Genomic DNA, 17,545 nt, shown 5'->3' with positions numbered 1-17,545 from the left:
TTTCTCAAAGGCACAAGGGAGCAGAGTCCTTTCTTCCCGATGCTGACTCTGCCTTCTCCTCCTGCATCACTTTGAGCTGCTGAGTTGAGGTGTTTGAAGTCCTGAGGAGCAGGAAAAGGGCAGGTGAAAGTCTGAGAGGCTGGGTAAGGCAGTTAGTAAGTACTCAGAGCACAGCCTGCAGCTACCTGTGAGCCTAAATCCCACTCTCTCCATCAGCAGGGCAGGGCTGTTGGAGAGCAAGAGTTTTGCAACATCCTGGTTTGCTGTGGAGCTGTGTGTGTCTGCGTGAGGTACTAATCCCAGTCAGCACCTATCTCCCACCAGAGGGAGAAGGGAGTTTGTGTGCCTGTTCAGCCCCTAGAAAGACAACGAAGTCCCCTCTGAGGTCTGTGTGCAGTCCCTATTCTCAACAGTTTTTGAATTCAAGGCAAAGTGAACTGCTGTGAGCAAATGGGTCCCAGTAGCAGCATAAAGGAGAGATGTACTGTGGGCTCAGAGTGCAGTCACACAGTTTGATTCTGATGGGCTGTGTTTGTGCTGTATAGACCAGGTTATGCCAAAAGCCTGGCAAAGCTGTGGTTAGAGACTGGATTTTTGCTTGTGCATGGGGTGTCTGTCTTTGCATCTGCCCCAGATCTCCTTTACAAAGAACGAAGTACTGTGATCCTCCCACTTGCTGTGCTGGCTTCTGTGGCAGGAGGATCTGGAGGGGAGAGGGTTTGGGAAGTGTTGCCTGTGTGGGCAGAGGCTTTGTGTAGCGTGGGTTAGCACCCAGTTATAGACCTTAGTGGTAAAACAACAGGGTGCAAATATTCTGCAAATACCAGACTCATGGTGGATCTTGTTGATTGTTATTGCCAAAATCCTAATAAAGACTGGTAGGCAGGAGCCCTAGTTGTCTTTTCTGCAGCTAGGCTCCTAATAATGGTTGCCGAGCTCTGCTCTCAAGTGTTCTGCAGCTCTTTGCTCTGTCCATTTATTCACCCAGCACTGGAAAATGTGGCTGGAGTGGGAGCTGGAGTCCCAGGCTGATCTGAGCCCTGTGTAACACAGACCTGCAGTGGATGCACGAAGAGAAACTCTCACTGGCTGCGGGGTAGCTTGGGACTCAGGTGCAGCAAAGGCACCAGCGAGAGCTGGCTCCCCTGCAGGGACAGGGGCTGTGTTCCCATTGTGCCTGTTCCCATTTGCTCCTGTCCAGCCTCTTCTCATTATTCTCGCCTTGAGCTGTCTCAGGCCCAAAGGCAAAGTGCTGCAGAAGGCTCTGTGGGCTTTCCCTTAAGAGATGTGAGGTCCTTAGAGAGTGGCTGTTCAGGGGAAGCACTGCAGTGGGCTGAATTGAGGCTGTTTCAGGCTGTGCAGCTCTGAGCTAATCTCCCAGAGGCAGAGACATTACTCACCAATCAGGAATGTGTCTGTATTTTTCCTAATGAGTACAAAACATTTTATCCCTGTTCATTAGCAGAGAGTTAGCGTGTGCAGTTGCTATGCCAACAGACTCCTCTCCTCCGCAGACCCACTGGGGGTGTCTTCCCTGCCATGGTTAGAAGGGTGAACAGGAAGGCTGGTTCTGGCAAGAAAGATCCCATTGTTTTCCCAGGGCTGCCTGGACTTTGTGCAGCTGGCCAGACCATGCCTTCTCGGAGGAAGGGAACCACAGTGGGAGTCAAGTGAAACAGATTTAATTTATTGGAAAAATAGTCTTTGCATTTCATGCTCTGTTGTTTTTTCCAGCTTGAGGCACACCCTTCAGTAAGAGAAATGAAGGTGTCTCAACGTTCCCAAGAGTCCAGATGGTAAGCAAAATGTGCCCGGAGTCAGCACTGGGATGCCCATGGACAGCTGCAGCCTGCTGGGCTCCTCCTTGTTCCTGATCATCTCCCTGAGGGTGGCCACTGTCATGCTGGGCAGCCTCTGGATGCTGCTGCGTGACGAACCCACCTGACCAACTGTACCACCTGTGATTAGTTGGACGAGTTCTCCAGGCACGTGGTCTACTGGAAAGAGTGAGTGGCTGGATGTGGGAGTGTTCACTTGTTCCCTTTGCAAAGGGAGCATTCTCTTTATGCAGGGAAATCCTGTGGATGAAAGACATCTCTTCAACAGAAGCTCTGTATATCTGCTTACAGCAGATATATTTACTCCAGAAGTTGCATATTTGCCTGTCATTTTTTCTTTTGTCACCCTAACTTTCTTGAGAGAATGATTGGGAATTGTGGGTTGCAATGCTACCAAAGTCAGGCCACTGCACACCTTTTACAAGTCTTCTTGGCACCTCTGGTGCTGCACTTGAAATATAAAAATTACTTCTGAACTTTGAGTTTTCTGTAGAAGTGAATTAATTTAACCTACAGACAGAAACAAACCAAAAATCCAAAACAAAACCATGAGTTTCTGATAGTGATCACTAAGTATAAATGGGCCACTAAGTGTTACCAAATCTGAAGACAGACTCCTGGAGCAGGAGTGATGTTCATCTCTGTCTGTCAGTCACCATGGAGTGTGATGAGCTGCTTTGCACTGGCTGAGCTTTGTGGTGTTGACAGCTGTAGACCCTTGAAGAAATGTCTCCCTGAAACTGAATTCTTTCAGGCTGCTTCCTGTTAGACAGGATAGTTACAACTCCGCTGTCAGTTTGCCTGATGAAGCACTCCTTAGGTGAATACATGGAATTTGAATATGGGAATTTGAATATCAAATGTAGGGTGGTACACCAGAGATCCCAGACTGAATAAGTTGCTGGAGTTCTGCAAGTCTGCATGAACTTCTGGCTGGGAAGTGAAACCCTGGCACCTGGATACTAGGAGCTGATGTGCATGAGTCACTGACTTGCACTGGGGAGATGAGTATCACGTTAGAGCACTGGGAGTACAGGAGCCCTTCATCAGAAACATGTCTGCTTGTTGGACTTGCAGCTATAACTTTAGGAGAAATGAAATCAGCAGAAATAAAAACAATTAACAAAGTGAGACAGCAACCCCAGCCCAAACCTCTCTGGGGTGCAACCTGTATATTTCAGTTTGGTAGTAGACCTGGATGGAACTCTTAGATAATAAAGAGCAAGTTTTCAGAAAAATCTCTTTCAATCTAGAGCATCCAAGAATAAATCCTGAATACATACAACAAATGTACAAAGATTGGAGAGTCTGGTTGCCTCAGTTTTGAATTGCTCTGGGTAGTTCCAGTAAAACCACTAAATCAAAGCTGTTTGAAATAGGGAATGAGTAAGTACTTGAGATGACTTGAATTCAGGCCAGTCTCTTCTGTATCCATGCTTTCAGGGTACATAAAAAAACCCAACATCATAAGGAGGCCAGAGGATTGTATGTTGTATTCTTTGAGATATTGAGGTGATTCTTTCCAGATCCTATTGAAAAAGTGCCCCAGCAGAAGTACACTAGAGGACATGCTTTTTAGTACCTTTAAGTGTGAAAGATCATGTCTGAACAAACTAACTTCTGAAATGTGAGTTACGGTTATTATCTGAGTCGTGCTCAACTTCATTCCTGTGCAGCCGGAGTAGCGACTTGGTGTTACCTAGGAGAGTGTTACTTGTTCCTTTCTCTTCCCTCCCTTTTAGTTCAGGGACTGATTTTCTGCCCTATTTTCTGTGCACCACCAGTTTTTAAGAATAAAGATAAATACACAACTGCAGTGCTGTGTGCAAGGCAAAAATTCTTCAGGAGAAACATTCACCTTTGCCTCTGAAAACACCTCAGGTGCTCACAGAACCTTGGAAGAAGGGTTCTTTTTTTTGTCAGGACCAGTTATGGGCCATTTATGGGGTGAGGTGTTCCTTCTAACCCTTAGTGTGTGGTTCAAAACCCTAAATTGTGGGGTAGGTTTATATTTTTAAGAAGCTGTTAGCAGCAAGTATTGTAACTGTAGGTAATATATTGTTCTGTTGGGTTTAATGTCCTTCTTTCTCTTTTTTAATTCTAGTTATACTTCTACATATCCGCATCTTTAAAAACACTTTTTTGACTCTTAATAGTAAAACTGGCAAAGAACAGAGTAAAGCCAGGAAAATTATTTCAGCCTGACAGGAAAGTTGAGGTTGCTTAGTCAGCTAAGCATGTATTATTAACAAAGTTCAATATCTCATAAAGACTGTGGGAAGCAATTAGGGTTACTGCATTTGTGAAAGAAATCACTCAGGATTTTTGGGAGTCACGATACAAACAGTCTCCAAACCCAAATATTCTTACATTACTCTGCAGAACAAGGCCTGGTAACCATATTTTTCTGTGTAGTGTCAGGAAATCTATAAAGACTGTGCCCATACATGAGGAAAAACTGCTGGATTTAAATGTTCATGAAGAATGTATGACCAAATAAAGCTCTGGCACACAATCATGTGAGGGATCTACCCTCCATCATGGTAGGCTGATTCAACCATTAGATAATTTGTATTTTCAAAAAACTTAACAGGGAAAGAAAGTTTTTTTAAAAATACACCCTGTTCTGCTGGAAGAAGGATGCAGCTGAATGCTGTGGCTTGAAAGTAAACTTGCTTTTGAACAAACTCAGTTTAAGGAGTTAGGCAGAATATTTTAACAGAGAACTACCAGATGAGCAATTCACTATAGATTTGGGGAATCCCTGCTGTATTTGATAACCATCACACTAACTCCTCCAGCTCTTATGAAAGTTGAGTTTTCTACAGCTTTAGGAAAACCATTGCCATCTTAATGGAGGTATCTTCAATTTTTAAAACTGGAACAGCAGCAACAATTAACAGAAGTGAGTGTTACCTTCCATAGAAAGCACAACAGAATAAGTTGGGATTCTTCCACCTGAAAAACAATAAATGGCAGTTACCTTCAATTCCTGAATCACCTGGAATGTTTAGAGGCGTAGCAGCTTTTTCTTCCCTCCTTTTCCATTAGAAGTATGAATAAGGTGTTGCATGAAGACAGCATGGAGTAAGCTTAAAACCAAGTAACAGCTTAGTCCTTAATGTGTGTAGTTAACATGGGAAGCTTCTTGTCACAGGATGTTTGTGAATGCTAAATATTTGTGTGTATGTGAGGACATGGGACAGGTCTGTAGAAAGAGGAGTTAATGAAGGTTACTAAATGCATGGAAGCCACTTTTATCCCAAGAAGTCGCTGAGCTGCTCATTATTGAAGCCTGGGAGAGTATTCAGGGAGGTAAAGTTCTAGTATGGGTTTGCTTCAGTCTGTTGTTTCAGGCCAGAGCCAGACAAGTGCAGCCTGGTTTGTCAGCATGGGGTGGGAGGGGGGATGCTAATAAATTTGTTAAAAAAAGAGACTGGCACAGCTTGTGTTCTAGGTTGGTTTTGTGCTGCTTGTCATGTACAACATGCACCTCTTGATTGCTGAAGGCACTGCCTTGGGCTGCTGGAGTCTGCAGGCTGTTGACTTGAATTTGAAGAGTGGCGGAGAGTGTATGTCTAGAAACTACACAGGTAGGGAAAGTGGTGTGAAGATTAATATTGTAAGCAGAGAAGCTGACTTTCCCCTTTTCTCTGTGGCAAATGCTGTTCCTGCTATTATGGGGTGGTAGGTTTTATTGAGATACAGAGACTGCCTTGGCTGTTAGCCTACATCTTATTCGTGTTAATTTGCCTCCTTTGAAAGGGTGTTTCTTGCTTTGTAATGGACTCTAACTTGAGCTAAAATGGGTGATAAGCTGATGCATGAACAGTAAAACCTCTGTTCCAAAGCTTTTTCAAACTAAAAATGTCATGGCCTACGTGAGTTCATACTCTTCAGAAGTACTCAAAACACTGGTCCTATTTTAGGTCCTGTCTAAACATTTAAAAATAACTCAAAAACAGGGCTCTCTTCTAGATGCTTCACCCTTGAAAGCCAGCTCTTGCAGTTGGTTTTATGTGCTTGCCCAAATGTGCAGAGGGCACAGTACAGAACAGCCCTAGTTGTTCCTTTGAAATTTTAATTTCAGAAAGAAGAGAACAAGTTCAGGCTGTATGTTGTTTTGTGTCTGGAGACGTAGTCTCTGCTGTTTTGAGTTTTGGGGGTGGGAGATTTAAAACTTTTTGTTGACTAACTTTGCTTCTGTGATCCCTGGGGAACAGCTATGCAGAGCTGACCGGTAGCGGAACTATGGTGCTGTGTATTCTTGGAGGCAGGCTCTTACAACTGAAAACTGAGTTGGTGTGCTTTGAGAGGCTATAGCCTCTCTCCAAGGATACAGGAACAGTCTTGTGTATATACCGTGTTCTGTAGTGAGCGTTACTCCATGGAGTGGCTGAGGAGTTGCGTGTTCAGATTACAGCTGTGGGGAATACAGACAGGCCTGGGGCTGAGGGAGAATCCAGGTGAAGGGGCTGAAGTTCCTTTCCTGTTGATTGCTCCCCTTTTATCTTGATTTAGCCAACTCTGATGCAGGAAGAAGTTTCTGTCCCAAACCCTAAGTCTCATCATTGTAGGGTAGCAATGTGCTCAGTTGTTACCCCATTTACACAGTATCTTTCCTCGTTTGTTCTCAGTTTCTCAGTTATTGTTTTCATCAGTAGCTTGGCTCAAGCAGTGATTCTCTCTCAGCTTGCTCCTGTGTGTGCTGGACCTGTCTGCTGTTCTCCAGATAGTCTGTCCAGATTAGTTTTAGTTTGAACCCATCTTTAGCCAGTGTGATCTTTTCTATTCCTAGTTGATCCATGATTTTAACTAGTGTATTTCCCACTAAGCCCTGAGAAGATTTAAACTGAAACTTTTTTATGATGCTAAATTTGTGTGAGCCCCACCATGGACTCCTGGGTTGATGTTGGGTGGCTGATTACTCAGTTTGATCCATGTGTAAGTCTGAACAGTGCTGTCTGAGCCACACTTTTGTGGGGTTTTGATTAGTTATCTGTGTGTGGCAGAGTACACCGTTTCCTTTCCCAGAGGAAGGCACAGTCCCTGCCATGTGTGTGGAATACTCAGTTTAAAATAACAGAGGAGGGCTGCCTGGAACTGGGACAGTCTGCAAACAGAACTGTGGTGACCACAGGCTATCCTGGTTTATCCTTCTAGCACAGATGTTCATACTTCTCCCTTGTTTCCTTACCAGTCTCTCTGTTCTGTCTAGCTGCTCCTTCTAGCAGAGGAGCAGCCACTCAGCTGTAGAACTCAGTTCTGTTCCTGACAAACTACTGTAAATCTGGTTTTCCTGTTTCCTGGGCACTTTTTTGCCCAGGGGTGACCCTGGCAGGCAGCAAGGTCTTGAAATGCCAACAGTCAGCCAGTTATACTGGCTGAAATTCCTGCTCGTGCAGTTTGCATTTCAGATTGGCACTGCAGACCTGTTTAGTGCATCTCTACAACCCTCGGGTGAAGGTCTGAGCTTCCCTGAAAGGGGAAAGAATGAGCCAGTCAGTCCTGCTCAGCCAGTGACTGTCAGACTGTGCAGGTGGGAGGGTAGCAAACCAGATGAAGAACAGTCTCAACCAAAAAGTCTTTAAAATTCATGGCTCTCATGAGCAGGTAGCTGGTTCTGAACCCTTGTGCCTCTAGGACAGCACCAAAGAAGTTTTCTTAGCCCTGAACCAGGAGCTCAAATATTTTGCCAGAAAAAGTTATGGTCTCCTTAATGAGTGAACAGAAACTCATGTTTCTTATAGCCACTTGAAGCTATAAAAGTTCTTACTGGGAATTTTTTTCTTGTTATGCAGTTTCTTGTTCTGGATAAGACATGACTAGATGTCTGCATGTTAACAAAATAACTGGAGAACTCTTGCTCCACATGGTTTATTTCTCTAAGTACCAAATCCTGCAGGGTCCCAGCTTCTGCTTCCTTTGCCACTTAATTTTCCTGTTGCTTATTTTCACTCCTTCAGGCTGTGGACCCAGTGTAGTATGGAGATCATTGCCTGGTGACCTGTGCTCGGCAATAGTTCTCTCACCTCTCTCTATATGCAGTTTGGTGCTCTGAATTTTATCCTTGAAACAAGAAACTTCCAAGTGTGGGCAGTGACTAGCATGGAAGGCTGTGGTTGTGCAGTAGAAGAATAAGGTTGCATGACTGCTGCCAGCCTGTGACTCCAACCAGGTGCACCTTGAATGCCCTTCATGGATGGTTCCTGGGCCACCATTCCATGTTGGACTCCATTTGAAAGCACTGAATATCCAGCCTGCATGGGACAGCCTTTGTTCAGAGCTGTTGAGACTGGGGTGAAGTTGATCCTGGCTCTCAGGTCTGCACCCAACCTGTTCAGGCTTCTGAACTAGTGTGGTGAGAGCTGTTGTTCCTTACATGTGTTATGTAGGTGTGAAGCTTCCCAAGCTTGGGAAGGTCCCCAGGCTTTGTGAACAGCATGGTGTGTTGTTATCTGTTACTGGCTTTGTGAAGGCCTTGGCATTGCCTTCCTGAGGTGGAAGAAAATGTCTGGTCACCTCAGTTTGGATCATTATCTAACAAACCTGTGTAACCTAACTGCCAGACTATTGAGCCTAGTAGTTCACGGCTGATGACTGAGAACCTTCCAGGCTGAGGCACTAATTAATGGAAGATAATTGATCAAAGCGTCATTTCTGATAATGCTTTAACATAACTTGAGTAATACAAGGTAGAATATACCTCATCTTGGTTTGAAGGCAAACCACAAGCAGATTGTGGTAGTGATGTGGAGTTCTGTTTATTCTGGTGTCTCTTCTAGATGGGAGGGGTAGGTACTACTTATGTGGCTGCATTGCATTAAATGTATTTGCGTGTTACAGCCTGTATTCATAGTTACAGCCAGAACTGCTGACACTCTTGGAGTGAGAGGGGAAGACTGTGAAATTGCTGTCAGGATGTGTGGTTCTCCAGAAGATTACGGGAGGACAGAAAAGTGAATTTTATTTGAAATGAAGGAAAACACCAAGAAGAATTCTTCTTGTCCACCCAGGGCACACTAGTTCTTTAACAGTACAGAGCACCCTGCACTGCTCAATGTCTGCAGAGCAAAATTATTTATTCAAGACAGGCTACAGTACTTAACATTTCACATTTGCATCTTGACAACTGGATGGTGGAGCTTGGGATGTGGTCCTTGTGTGTCTGCTTGTGGTCTGTACCACTGATGGCATGAACTCCTTCTGTGGTGAGCCTCTGTTCTCCCTTCCACTGTGCAAACCTGCAGGGCTGAATGCTGGCATGGAGACCATGAGGTTTTCTCTTGGAGTGAAAGTCTAGGACCGGTGCTTTTTCACAAGAGTTTCATAGGATGTTTGAAGCTTCTCTCTTGCTGGGTTACTCCAAGGCCAGGCTGGATGCCTTGGGGGTGTGGCCTTTGCCTCTGTGAGAGCTTGGTTAGGGGTCACAGTCCTGTCCTCTGGGAAGCATGTGCTGTTTGCAGAGATCTTCTCTCTCCCTTCTGCAGGGCATCCTGCCAAGGAAAACAGACTTTAAGGCAGAAGTGATTACACTGAGATCGTGTGCTGTCCTGGCTGTTTCTGGATAAAGCAGCTGGGCATTTCTGCTTTATAGAAATTGGCACAAAACAGCTATGGCAGAATAGGATTCTGGCTTTTGTAGCTGGTGGAGGCAAAGCTGAGAACAGGAGGATCCTTGCTGAAGCTGGGAGAGGTGCCCCTAATGACAGGGAGGGCAGTGTGGTTGGGAAGGTGTGCCTTGTTTGAGGTGGAGGCCGGTAAAATATGAATCACATCTGTTTGAAGTAGTGATGAAATCCCAGATGAAGGTTTTCTGTAGTACCTGACCAAACAGTCTGGTGTGCTCCAGCTTTCCTTTCTCCCTGGTTAGAACGGATGGTCCTGACCTACTTTTAGCAATCGTGGTTCTGCTGGGAGCTGCCCAAGGCTTGGCTGCTCCGACGGCACACACGGATCCGCTGTGTTCGCTCTGAGTGAGGAGTTTCCATCGAATGCCTGGCAGACAGGGAAGAGCTGTTCCCAAAAGAGGGACTGTGGGTGCTCTTAACTCAAATCTGCTACTTCTGTGCTCTGTAGCTCTGGTCCTGGATTTGCTTTCCCGTGGTGTGCATTAACTTTTGTGTTGCACTGTCAGGATTCAGTTAGATGGTATCTAAATGTTAGCATGAGAGATACTGCCTTCAGAAACAGCCAGGGAGGTTAGGCTGCCAGCCTTTGAAATGAGTGATTAGGCAGGACTAGAGTACATTCTTAATATTTAAAAATAAATAAAGTCTATAAATGTACCATAAAATAGAAATTTAAATAGAATATCTTCCTGGGGCAAATTGCAAAGCTCTGTGTAGCTCAGTGTCCTGCCTTTGACAAGATCCAGAAGCAGATGCTTTAATGAGGATTGTAAGAAACAGGGCATGTATAATGTGTGGGTTTGTTTTGGTTTTGTTTTTTTTTTTTTTCATTCTCCCCCAGCTCCATTTGCCTCCTAGCTTATGACCATCATCACTTTAAGGCCCTGCTTGGCATGAAGAGCTGTATCTCATCATCTGATCTTGACTATATCTATTCTCCTTTAATTTATATAATCACTCTTCTCACTTGTTTATGTTTCTGGTCTCCATGACATCCTACAGCAGTGAGCCCTACAACTTAATTATGCATTTTAAATGTTGTTTGAAATATTCTACATCCAGTGACAATGTCCCTGAGCAGACTTAGGAAAGTTGTCTGTAACTTTGGTGAGTGCTCTCTTGTTTCTGCATTGTAAAATATGGTAGTATAACCATATAACTCCATTGATAGCTCCATGTTTTTCATCTTGACTGTCATGTTTCAGAGCTCTTGACTTTTCCTTATCTTCTTCGTGGTTGCTTCTTTGTCTGTCCAAAGTCCTGCTCTGCTCGATTGCTCCTTATATGGAAGCTGCTTCATGCTTTTGGTCATCTTTGTTGTCCCTTTTGTTATTGTCTCCTTTTTCAGATGTGGGAATCAGAACTTCCTTCAGCATTTGACAGCATAATGGGATACATGTTTTCTTTCCTAATTACCCCACAGGCTGTATTTGCCTTTTTGCTTGATACTCAGTATTGAATTGACCTCTGAGATTTTCAGTTTTTTTGAGTGATAACAGCTAGTTTTGATCCTGTTATGTTTATGTATTTAGAATATTTTTTGTTGGTTTTGGTATTTATTGACATCCTGTTACTTTAAAGTGCATGTGTTCTCTTTTTACAGTCTTCTCTGGATTTGATTGTAATTACTATTTTTTTAAATAATAAAATTTGCCACTTCTAGACATATTCCTCTTCTCAGATCTTATGTGAACATACTGAACAGTGCAGATTGCAGAATAAGTTCTTGGCAGATCCCACATCTGACAGGGAAATACCTGTCTTTTAACTACTTATTTAATCATGACAGGGACTGTGACTTTAATTCTACAATAGCTTAACCTTTTTTTTAAGAGTCTTAGCTGACAGTTCTTTTAAAATCAATTTAGTTAATGTTAACCAGATAAAAAATTGTCTCTTGGATCTCAGTGAAACAGAAATGGGAAATCTAAGCTTAGAATTTCCTGGGTGCTGCAGAATTTTCTCTGTGCTCCACATATTCATCTATATTTTGGCAACAATTGGCTTCCTGAACTCATGCAAGCAAATTTGTTTTTATGTGGAGTGATGGGCTTAGATTTATGTAGTTTATCATAGAAACAGAGAATTTGTTCAGCAGAGCCAATTGGATGGCTAACTTCAGTGAACCTTGCTTTCCTAGCAGGATTTTATTACAGCTGTAAACCTGTCTAGGCTCTACTCTGAGAATGGGATTTTTTTTCCTAACTAGTTTTTTTTTTCCTAATTGAAAGAATATTTAAGTCACTGATAGTATTTGTCCACATGCGAATGTGACATGTGATATGGCAGCTAGAAGATCAAGGGGTTCTTGTTTGGGTAAATGGAGAACTGCTGGGTTCAAACTGGGGAAAATAACATTTGAGGGCAGTGTCAGCCAAAGGAGTGGCCTGTCTGGGTCAGGTCCTGTCAAAAGAGAATGCTTATCCAGGTCAGGTAGCTAAAAAAGTAGGGTGTTGAAATATTGGGAAGAGCTCAGAGAGCTACTAGGAAAATTAAGTATTTCTGGCTGAAGAAGCTCAGACCATTAATGTATCTGTCCAAAGGATTACACGTGGATGCAATCTGTGATTTGGGAAAGCTCAGAGCTGGCAGGATGTGTAAGGGAAGGATTGCATTATGCTTGTCTGCCCTTCGTCTACTTCTTAGGCATCTATTATTGTCGGCTGCTGCAGCTAGGGTTTCTGTGTAGGTGGACCTCTGTCAGACTTAGAATAGCTGTCTTTATCTTCTTGCCCAAGGAGGATTAAGAAGGAGGATTAGTTTTCAAACTGTTCATGCAAATAATGACTAGAAGCTTCTTTGAGTTGGAAGATTTTGTGACAAGCAAAATTAGACAATATGAGAAGGCATTTTACTTGGGGTAGAGAACCCTCGGGCATCAGCTTGCTGGGTTAAGGTGGTAATTTCTATGACTTGGGAACCCTAAGAAAAAATCCTGGTATCATGAGGAGACTTCAGGCAGGAGCTTATGGGCTAGAGGGGATGTTTAGTGGTGTTCTGTGGTTTGATTACACAAGAAAGTTGGAGCAGATCCTAAAGGACTTTAATCTTCAAATGGGTAACACTGGCAGAACACTATCTTTTGGTTGTGTTAAGATGCTGTGAAACTAACAGCTGGCTTGATTTCCCCTTTTAAAAATGCACATGCAACATGGGCTTGAGGTCGCATTGAGTTAGTGTTTGAGAGGATGGTAAAATGGAAAAGTCAACCCTTGATTTGCAATGATAGAGTATATATGAAGAAAGCTTCTTCAACAGTAAGCATCTTGTGGTTACTTTTTATTCCTTGTAAATGTTTGTGTAGTTTGTCTTGGTTTGTAAAAAGTTCACTATTTAACATTGTATTAATCATTAACACTTCATTAACCAGTTGTACTGGAAGTTTATTGTTTATAATACATTTTCATCAGTGCAAGGATAAAGTTTGGTTGTGCTATAGCTGTTTAGAGGAAATACCTGTTTGCTACCATCAGTTAATTACAGTATGGCTGAAATTAATATTTAAGTAGCTCCAGAGATGTAGAAGAACTTTCTGCAGTTTTTCCAAAGAGCAGTGCACGAGCGTTATTGAAATGACAATATTTTGTGAAACATTCTTTCAGTATAACTTCAACCCCCATCCAGAAAGGTACCTTGTAATGTTCAGCAATAACTAGGGTTATTGAAAAGGGTTTAGAAAACATAATTTTCTCAAGTATTTATCTAAGAATGCTGTTAGTTCTGTAGTACAAAATTTCTGACACCTTGCCGTTTCATATCTGATACTGTCTTTAAGGGTTTGGGGGTTTTTTATAAGTTATTTTGACCTCAGCTTTGGTGTTATTCACATCTGGTATAACAGAGCTCCCTTGTCTGTGCCAGTCCTGCTCTGACAGGATTGCTTGAACTTGAGATTCTCCTTGGGGTCAATTTTATTTGGAAAACAGTGGTTTGTGTTCATCTCTGCCGAAGTTTTTTTGCTGCAAGTCTTCTTAAACAGCAGAGCAGGGAACTGGCATGGTAGTAGTAAATAAGACTCAAAGAAGATCTATTTATTTAATGGGAATGCCATCTTTCAAAGCAGAAAACAGCAAGTCTCTGTTGAGCATATGAAGCTTAGAAGGGGACTATAATTCAGGGCTTTTGTGCAGAAAAAATAGCAGTGGTCGTCTTCCTGCTGCTGGGTCATTTGAAAGTGCTGGAGCATGAGGGTTGTCGTGCAGCTGGAAGAATGGTGCTTTTAATTTTTAAATCTTTTAGTGCTCACACTATGAGTTGGCTCTGCAAATAATAAGGTGGAAATTGCAGGTGCATGTTTCAGAGACCTAATTTTTTTCCAAGGCCAATTTTGCTGGGTTTGGTGGTGGGCATAAAATCTAGCCTAGAAGTTGGAACATTAACTGACCTCTCTATGTTTGGAGGATAGAATGTGGTATTAGGGAAATAATCTGGGAGGATTGGAATAATCTCTGTGTTGATACACTGTTAAAATGTGCCCCAATGTGTTCTGGGTTTGTTTTTTTATTAAATAAGCAAAGTTTCTCAGAGGGATATGTGAGGTCAGAGAGGTAAAAATAATGCTACAGAAAACATGGTCTCCCTTCAAATTTTAAGTAACAGAATAGTGTCATTTCTTTAATGTTACTGGTTGTTGTTACGTGGCTGTGATATAAATATTCTGTGGCAGAATTGACTAATCCTCCAACCCTTCTGTTGTGATCCAGATTAAATAAATGAAACTCAGCAGTATTATTTGGATATTAATATTTTACAGTGAGTTAGAGGCAATATTCAGAGTATTGTCTGGAACACTTTCCTGTTTAATGAGAATTCATAAAAAAATGCAATATTTAAAATGAATCTTTAAACGTTGGCAATTGCATTCAGAATTAATTAAAGGCTGCACACTTTTAGTGCAATCTGTCTGCAACAGCTGTGTTATACACTAGCAGTGAGCACAGGAAGCAGAATGGTTCAGTAAATCCATAAAGAGCTCTGTAGTGTAGCCTGTCATGAAACCATCAGATTTAAATGTAGGTTATCCTCCTCCTTCCTGTCTTCCCAGAGAGGTTGTCATGGGCTTAACTGAAAGGCAAGCATAAAAAAGGCAGTGATGCCTGTGCTTGAGAAGGAACTTGGGAAATAGAACCAAAACACACTGCTGGCTTTTTTTCCCTCTCTATTCTCATGTAGGGTGCAAATGCTTCTAGCTACTGATAGCTACACAGTCATGCTCATTTCTAATGTATGTTTGCTCACCTATCAATAAATACAAGTTCATTTGCTAATGGGTCTTTAGCAAAGAGCAACAAAGAGCACTATATTCAGTGTTTATCCATTGTGCAGGGTGATTAGAACCAGCCTGCAGAACATGCTGTACTACCATTCTGTTTTGTTTTCTCTGTTCTCATAGAGTCATGAGGACCAGACAGTAGTTTCTTACCTGAATCACTTTTAAGGACTAGCTCTTCACAAAGTTACTTCCAGGGGGATATTGGAGACTGAAAGAAGAGTAGCTATATGTTAGAGCCTTGACCACAGCAAGATCTGATTATGGTCTGCTGGAATTAAGGACTATTTGATTTTCCAACCTCTTTCCAGTAGAGGTGCTCCAATAGGTAAAATGCTTTCAGTGAAACATTTGGAGTAGGTTCAAATACAAATCGATGAGCTTGTAACAAGATCCATGTTGCTGGAGTAGTGTCATGTGAGCTGAAATACTGGTTAGTTCTGCCCTGGTGGTTGCCAGTGGGGCTCTGTGGGACACCGAGCAGAGTTGTGCAGCTTGTAGGCATAACCTCTAGCCAGGAAGCCACTGTTTCAGAATCCATAAATCCTGGAGACACATGCCGATTTTACTTTGTAAGTGCTGGCAGAGGAAGGTTGCATTAGATTACAAATTCTTCAGAGTGGTGTAGTATAATGACGTCTTGTGATTCTCAGCTGCTTCCAGATCAAAGATACTCTTCTCCATGTCATTGTTGCTGTTCACAACATAGTCAAGCTCCTGCTGTTGGATGACCATCAGCCTATTGTTTTGTTTGCAGGCATTTTCAGCTTTGAAACTGAGGAGACTCCATACAGTCATGCAACAAGCCATCTTGACATCTGCATGATGGCAGTGCAGAGGTATAGAGACAGTTGTGTGGTTGTGTCCTTAAATCAAGTTCTCTCCAATAGAAATTATGAAAAAGCATTAAAATAACTGACATGTTGGAGTTGGAGCAAGATAATTTCTGCTGATGTCAACCTGAAGAGACAGAGTCAAATTAGATCTCCTTCCTTCAGTCTGTGTGTATCTCCTGGCTGGGTTCTCCCACATAACATCTCCCACATCATGAGGGCTTCTTTTAGGTGCTGCAATGCACTCACCACTCTGGAAAAGAGACTCCTAGGGATGTTCAGGGCTGTTTGCCAGTCTGGGTGAAGCAGAGTGTGTTCATAGCTCTGAAGCAGAAAGCACTAAGTGTCCATTATCAGGGCAAACAAAAGCCCCAGTGTGCACGTAGCCTAAACACGGCGCTGGTGCAGTGTGAATCAGCGGCTGTGTGCTCTGGGGGAAAGCTGCCAGCCCAGAGCCAGCATTCCTGCGCCCGGGCATATCCTGACAGCACTGCCTACTTACCTACAAGAACCGTGTGAAGTGGAGCTTTTCCAGAGCTTCACAAAGCCTATATTTAATAAAGTGTTGTTTTTATAATACCTTCCATCCGCTGGATTTCACAAGTAAACTAATCCTCTCAACTGGTCTTTAGGTAGAGCAAAGATGCCAGTTTTACTGACAAAGGAGCTGGAAAGCAGACTTCTGTGGGGGTTTTTTGCAATAGCAGGGGAGTAGAAGATGGATCTAGAGTCTTACAGCTATTGTTCTCAGCACTGCCACTATGTTTTCTGCACATTGTGTGCTGGGCATTGTATAGAATGAGTGTAAGACAGTTTATGAGCTGAGAAGTTTGTGAGCTAAATTGGTTAAGTCCTGCAGCTAAGTCCTGCTGGAGTAGTTTACTCTTGAAATGCTGCAGATCTTTTTCTACCTCTTTGCTTTAAGCACTTCTGAGCTAAAAGCACTTTCAGCTGACCAGGAAGACCCAAGAGGACTGATGCCCTAGAAGGGAAGTGATGATAGTTTTCTTAACTTTAACTACAAAATTAATATCACCCCTAAGGAGCTGAGTTGCCAAAATGAGCACAGCAGATTACAGGGCAGTTCTGGAGGAGATACTGTACTCATCAGCTCCATGGAGCCTCTGACCCAGCTTGGCAGCTGTGTAGCTCTGTGCAGCTTTGATACCCTTGTCTGCAAGAGGGAGGGAGGGGTGGAAGGAAATAGACACAGCTGCATCACCACCTACTTCTCCATTTAAATGAGGTGGTACTCATAGTAAATTATTGAGTACTTGCAGCTGTTTCCCTTTCTCCATGGGGAAAGTGTTAATCTAAATGTTGCAGGTACTTATTACCACATTTCCACTGCTGTGGGGTTCCCCATCTTGTCCTGAGCAATTGTTTCCATCCATGGCATGGCTTGAGTGGATCATAGTAGGTTTGAAAAGGAGATGGTCTAAATATCTTCTGGAGAGGAACTGAAAAGGTCTAGTGGTTCCCTGGGTCTGTCCAACATCCACCCTACCTGGACTTGCTTGCACTTTGAGACATGGGAAGGAATGGAGCATTGTCCACAAAACAGGCATGTTTAAATCACCTTTCACAGTGCTGGGAGAAGTGCAGTAGAGAATTGAGCACCAGTAAGAGACTTCTAGCCCAGAGTGTGCAGTGACAGGTGAACAGGTAAAGATGATCTCCCCCTCACCTGGATGTGCTGTGTAACTTCCCAAGAAGATAGGATCTGGCTTGACAAGACTGGTGGCAGACTGGTAGCCTCAGGGGGGAGGCTAGGAGCTGATGTGACTGATATTCCAGAGGTTTAATCCTGGCACCCAGGTTCTGCTTGGGTGGGTGATGCTCAGTGCCAGGGATGGCATGGGAAGGTTTCTTTTGAAGCATGAGTGGAGCAGCCTTAGACCCACAAGAGGCTGTTGATAGCCATAAGTGATAACAAAGAGAGGGTTTAATTATGATATCTGGATCAAATACAGA

The 17,545-nt window shown here is 43.1% G+C and overlaps 1 protein-coding gene across 5 annotated transcripts in view; it reads left to right on the top strand.

Annotated features, from left to right (window-relative positions):
• PLXNB1 (plexin B1) overlaps positions 1–17,545 on the top strand; it is a 77,067-nt gene that overhangs the window by 19,817 nt on the left and 39,705 nt on the right. For 2 of the 5 annotated variants that reach the window (XM_021531427.4, XM_085590442.1), the window contains one exon: positions 1,735–2,006. The exons of 1 other annotated variant lie outside the window; for it this stretch is intronic. The gene's annotated coding sequence lies outside the window, so the exon portion shown is untranslated. Of the gene's footprint in view, positions 1–1,734; positions 2,007–17,545 lie in introns of those variants that run through there. 2 more of the 5 variants (XM_021531442.4, XM_085590441.1) reach the window with 2 other exon arrangements.

Source organism: Lonchura striata, chromosome 12 (assembly GCF_050655825.1).
Source record: "Lonchura striata isolate lonStrDom1 chromosome 12, ASM5065582v1, whole genome shotgun sequence".
In the NCBI taxonomy this organism is placed as follows: Eukaryota; Metazoa; Chordata; class Aves; order Passeriformes; family Estrildidae; genus Lonchura; species Lonchura striata.
The sequence above is the reverse complement of the archived record's forward strand: the minus strand, read 5'-3'. Positions and strand labels throughout refer to the sequence as shown.